The sequence below is a fragment of the Nestor notabilis genome, unplaced genomic scaffold (genome assembly GCF_000696875.1).
Source record: "Nestor notabilis isolate BGI_N333 unplaced genomic scaffold, ASM69687v1 scaffold13046, whole genome shotgun sequence".
Taxonomy (NCBI): Eukaryota; Metazoa; Chordata; class Aves; order Psittaciformes; family Psittacidae; genus Nestor; species Nestor notabilis.
The window spans coordinates 14,221-20,008 of record NW_009932452.1 but is presented as its reverse complement, the minus strand read 5'-3'; the positions used below and the strand labels follow the sequence as shown (position 1 = coordinate 20,008).

The window sequence follows — 5,788 nt, the reverse complement described above, 5'->3', positions numbered from 1 at the left end:
CCCCCTGTTTTTTTTTGTAGTTCTGGGTGGGGGGGGGGGGGGAGATGTATGTTTATATACATACATATATTCTTGTGTTCTACTTTTAGAAGCAAATTCTTCACTACCTGCACATTCTTAATGAATCATCCACTAATGTAGATCTTAATACAAAAAAATATTAACTTGAGATTTAGATTACATTATATTAATGTGCTTTTATGGTATTTGAATTGAGTTTATTAAAATATTTTAAATTAACTCTGTGTTCCTTTGAAAAATAAGTCAGTTTCAGGGTGGTTCGTATTTTCCAGACTTTTTGTCAATCTAGACTCTTCTTCAAAGTAGTAACGGAATGATGGTGTTGCACTTCATACTTGAAATATATTCAAATATTGCCTGCTAATTAAAACAAGAAATCACAAGAAGAATACTATTCCTGAATTGCTGGGGTGAAAAACCTTTGTCAGTATGCAGCAGCAGACCCCTGCTTTTAGTATGAAAAGAATTGCACTAATTCTGGAAAAGGAACTTGGCAGTCTTTTCTGCCTAAGGAGCAAGATTATTGTCATCTTTCACCATCACTTAGTAATTATTTCTGTAACGCTGGCAGTGAAATAGGGGAAATTAGAGTGGAAAAAAACCATATTCCCCAATAACCCTTTTTTTGTAAGATTCTTGTGGATTGCTTGTCCTTTTGTGATGGTTTTTTTGTCTTTTTCAACCGAAGACTGTATTTTTTGCATGTCTGGTTAAATGGGAGTAGTTATGCTGCATCATCCTAATTTCATGAGTGAAACTCTGAAGTTTAATCAGAGCTTTTAAGGTTATAAATTGTGTCTGGTCACAACTGGATTTGTGATAATTTAGCTGTCAGTGTGATTTTTTTTTTTTTTTTTTTTAATTTTTTTTTTTTCCCCCCACCAGATTCTGGTGTGGGTAGGCAGCAAATTCTGTAAATCTCTATTACTGCTGGTAGGCTGTGTAAATACTGCATCTGTGGCTCCCATGGCAAACATCTGAAGCACTGCTTGATGACTAATTGCTGATAGAGATTGCTTTTGTTTCCCCCTTTAATTTTTATTCAGAAGTCAATGACCAGACAAAGTTGCTCAGCTTCTTTATTTATGTATTTTTTTTATTTTTTTTCCTTCTTTTAATGTGTTTGTGAAAAGGTGATTTTAAAATGTACCTGTCAGTTCAGTGTTTCTGGATGATCCCACCAACTGCAGACTTAGCACTTGGACCTAACAAGCAACTTACATGTTTACTTTGCAGTAGCTGAACGGTAGTAAATATACGTATACTTAATCTGCAGCAGTAGATACTGTTACCTTTTGAATTTTGAAGATGGGAAGAATTTGTCAGGAAATAAGGAGGGAAGAAGTCAGTGTGAAACAGAGTACCCCATAGGTCTTAGAGGGATGGGTTTTCCCCCTGTGAATTGACCACATGATAGCTTGATGTATGGAATGAACAGCTAGCAGATACCATTTTAGGCTGTATTTACAGCATTCTTGCTAGCCTATTGCAGTAAATAATTTAGATTACTTGCCTCTTTCCCAGAAGATAGGCAGCTTGTTTCTCTGCAGACACAGGTACTCTGAATTCTGAAAATAAGTAAATCCTTCCTCTTGAATTACTAGGATTTTTTTGCATTATATAGGGAGGAAGATACTATCTACCTGAATTACTGTAAAAAATATGGATCTTTGTCTCATCTAATTGGATTTTCATAAGTCTGACTGAGAAAAGGCTGCTCTGTTGTCCCTTCAACTTACCTATGGGCTGCATAAATCTTGAGGTTTTGAAACATCTGCTGTTTGCTTTAAGCAACAGTAGACTGCACTGGATGATGACTTGTTATAACTGTGTACACACTTGACTAGTTACTACACTATTTCATAAACCTTGTTATGTACCTTCCTGAACAGATAAAAGATACTGTAGTTCATTTTTGTATTGAGTTTTTGCTAGTGGAGCAGATAATCAGGTCACATAAAGGTTATTCTAGTAGGAGTGAAAATTTATTAGTGTAAGCCCTGAATTCTTCTTTTCTTTTCCAACACATATTTAATTCTGTGTCTTTTCCTATACTTTGAAATCTGTATGGGAATATCTTCCTTACTTTTGGCAACTTAGCAAAACTTGGCTTAATATCTTTAAATATCAGGTTGCTTAAAATACCAGTTGTACTATAACTATGGCTTCTTTTACTCATCCTCACTTACCTACTTAAGAATGCTTATTTCATCCTCACCTACCTACTTAAGAATGCTTACTCTTGAGTCTGGCTCTGAGGAACTGAGAGAGAACAGAAAGCCACCAGCTGAAGTCTTGTTAGCCTGTCCTATGACTTGGTGTGCTGTCTTCACCAGACATAGCTGTGATGTGTCCACAGTTTGTCTTTTCTGAAGAATGTTTTCAAGGGCCATGTCTTTGGAGCAGTGCGTAACTGCATTTTTTTATTACTTTTTTTCTTTTAAACTCGGGCACCAACCAGATAAGCCTGTTGCTTTTGCTGGTAAAGCACAATGCCGTGTTAAAGCTGAGCTCTAGGAATAGCCTCCATACAGCAGAACTAGGACAGTTTTGTTATTGCTTAGTTCTTGTAGGACGACATACTGAAGTCTGTACAACTTCTCTTAGGTTAATGTTGGAGAAGAGCTTCAGGATTTCATTGTAAATCAAGATTTATATAAAAATGGTCTGAATAGAACCTTTTTAATAATCAGATATTTCCAAGCGGTGTCTGACAACCTGATTACAAACTGCCATAAGGATATTTGGACTTTAGTCTGTTGGAATGGGGAGACAGTTTTGAGAGTGATTCTGGTGGTCACTCACGTCATCTACTTTAGTTCATCCTGACGCAGCCTGGAGCACACACGGAGGGTCCTCATGAGTGGGGTTGAATTAGAAGGCAGAGTTGGCTGAGCCCTCACAGGCACTTGGCGCGCAGGTCTGGACAGAACTAATCCAGAGCAAAACTCCCTGAAATGCATATGCAGTGGGCATTGCTCCTTCAGCACCCTTTTGGCCTGCAGATCTCCTTGTTGGGCTGCACTACTTGATATAATGAACATACCCAAACATGCAGTATAACGTTTCTTTTTAGTCTTTGTAAACGTACAGCTTAGGTCTCATTTATCTATGTTGCTGAAGTGCCTAGTGTGCTCCTTACTTTGGTTAAGACAAAATTAACTGCTGTAATGAAACTATGTGTCTTGGAGAACAGCTGCTGATGTTTATTGTTACATGGTTGATTTTGGTCGCTTTTTGTAGTAACGAATTGCCAAGATTAATAGGAAGCTTTTTTTGTTGTTTTCAACCTTTGCTTGCAAGTTCAAAAGTAGATACTGGTAAGTGCCTTCCCCAGGTTTAAAAATAACTTTTCCCAGTATTACGTGCTTCAGGCTGTATCCATCAGAGGGTAGAGGTGATTAATTTGGACTATAGGTGCTTCATGCGAAAAGGCTTGTGTGCCTTTTTAACTTTATATAACAATTTTAGACTAAAATTTGAGGTAGAGAAAGGTGGCTAGAGAAAAATAATAAAATTTAAAAAAAAAAAAAAGTCCAGAAAAACAGGACTTTTTTCAAAGTGATTTTCAGCCTAGTTGAATGATTCAGGTGTTCCTAACTACACCAAAGTATTATTGCTTGGATGGATTAAAATCCTTTCTGCTGTTTCTTCTTCATAAGCATACTTCCAAAAAGTTACACTGAGGAGAGGGGGACTAGAAGGTAAGGATATTAAGTATTGCAGTACTATTTCTCCTACCCAGTTAAATTTGGTGTTTCATTAAATGTAAGAACATCATGTGTGTGAAATCTTGGTTTGTGAATATTTGTGAAATCTTGATTTGTGGCCTTCTTACGATGGGGCTATGGTGTTGCTGGATAAGGGAAGTGTGACTGACATCATCTACCTGGACAAGGCATTTGACGCTGTCCCACATGACATCCTTGTCTCTAAGTTGGAGAGGCATGGATTTGACACGTGGACGGTTCAGCGTACAAGGAATTGGCTGCAACTCAGAGTTGCAGTCAGTGGCTTGATGGCTGGAGAGAAGGGATGCTACCCAGAGCGACCTTGACAGGGTCTAGGGGTGGGCCAGTGCAAACCTCATGAAGTTTGCACTTCACAAGGCCAAGTGGAAGGTCCTGCAGCTGGGTCAGAGCAATCCCAAGCAAAAATACAGGCAGGGCAGTGGGTGGATTGAGAGCAGACCTGAGGAAAAGGACTTAGGGTTGTTGATGGATGAGAAGCTGAGCATGGATTATCTTTAAAGTCCCTTCCAACCCAAACCGTTCTAGTGTATATCTGGTATGAAAGAGATGAGTGCAGATGCAGAACCTGTATGTGTGTGGAATGGGCAGCAAGGTAAAGCACATGATAAATAACCAATGCGGAAACACCAGTTTTAAAAAAAAATAGTTGGAGGAAGCCATCTTCTCACATAACTTCACAGATTTAATATGAGGTGAAGGTGTAGTTCTATGGTTTTGTTCAGGTTCCCTGATGAAGTCCAGAAGGAGCAACAGTATCTTTCATTGGGTGAATGGATGTACTACAGTGTCAGATAAGTTTTTCTTCAGGGTATTACAAGCACAGTCAGCCTGTCCAGTAGTAGCACCACCAGCTCTGGTTAACTGTTCTGTATGCTTACTAGTGAAATCATATCCTATTGTATGTTGTATTCAGTCAACTCAAGAGTTATGTGCAGGACAGTGTTGCTAGTCATATCTGATGTTTGATTCAGTATCTAATACTGGGTACAAGTACCTCAACTTCTACTGGAGTTCTTGCTCTTGTTGCCTTTTTTTCCCCCTGAAGTTCCTATGCTTATGAACCTGACTTCAGCATCCTCTTTATAACAACTTTCTTCCTACCTCTTTGTTCTTATTATGTCATCTTTGCTTTTTTTCTTTATTCTCAAAACATTTTGCAAGTCGCCTTTCACTTTTTTTTAATCCTTTCCCGCTTTTTCCCTGCAGATCTCTGAATCTGATCCTCCCTCAGAAACTCTACTTTCTTCCCTCTGCAACATACCTTGTTTATAAATTAAATACAGTTTTATACTGTTTCTGACTGCAGGTATTTCTATACTTCCTACTGAGGTGACATAAGTATTAATAATAATGCCTCCCATGGAAGCTCCCTCTGGCACTGTAAACTGGCTCATTTCCAGCAGCTGTTCCTTGAAAGTACTCTGGTTTACTGATTGCGTTTGTAACAGATTAATTGTAAGCCACGTTTCTTATCAGGGAATGGATGATCTAGGTGTGCTGACCTCCCTTCTTAGTGTTTTGCTTTTTAGTCCATTGAAACCTCTTGTACTGCAAAGGTGTGCTAGGATTAACACAAATGGAGTTCTAGAATTGTTTTCATTGAGTCTTTGTTGGACAGTGGTTTTATTCCTACTTCATGGCAGATTTTGAAATATGGCGTTTCTAAATAATTTGTGGTTTGGAGAAGGATTTATCTCTAAACACTTTGTGTTTATCCTGGATTCTGAAATAAATGCCTATTTTAGTATGAAGAGACTAGTGTGGAGAAAAGCTTTGCAATTACTGTACAGCTCTTATATCCTGAACTGTGGAATTGCTTGCATTTGCTACTGAAAATAGAAGAAATATATTTGTGCACAGAACATTCTATTTTTCATTAATCTAAATGTAAGGAAAAAAAACATATTTGTATCTAAATATACAGGGGTAGGGCTACCTTTTCCTCTATTTTGTTAGATTTGGGGGAAAAAAAAGCAGGGAAACTGAAGCTTTCCTCACTTTGTGCAGAATTTATG

General features: G+C 38.0%; 1 protein-coding gene across 1 annotated transcript in view; it reads left to right on the top strand.

The window, feature by feature from the left end:
- CTDP1 (CTD (carboxy-terminal domain, RNA polymerase II, polypeptide A) phosphatase, subunit 1) overlaps nt 1-5,788 on the top strand; it is a gene marked incomplete at its 3' end in the record, with an annotated part of 32,404 nt that overhangs the window by 16,917 nt on the left and 9,699 nt on the right. The window lies entirely within an intron of this gene.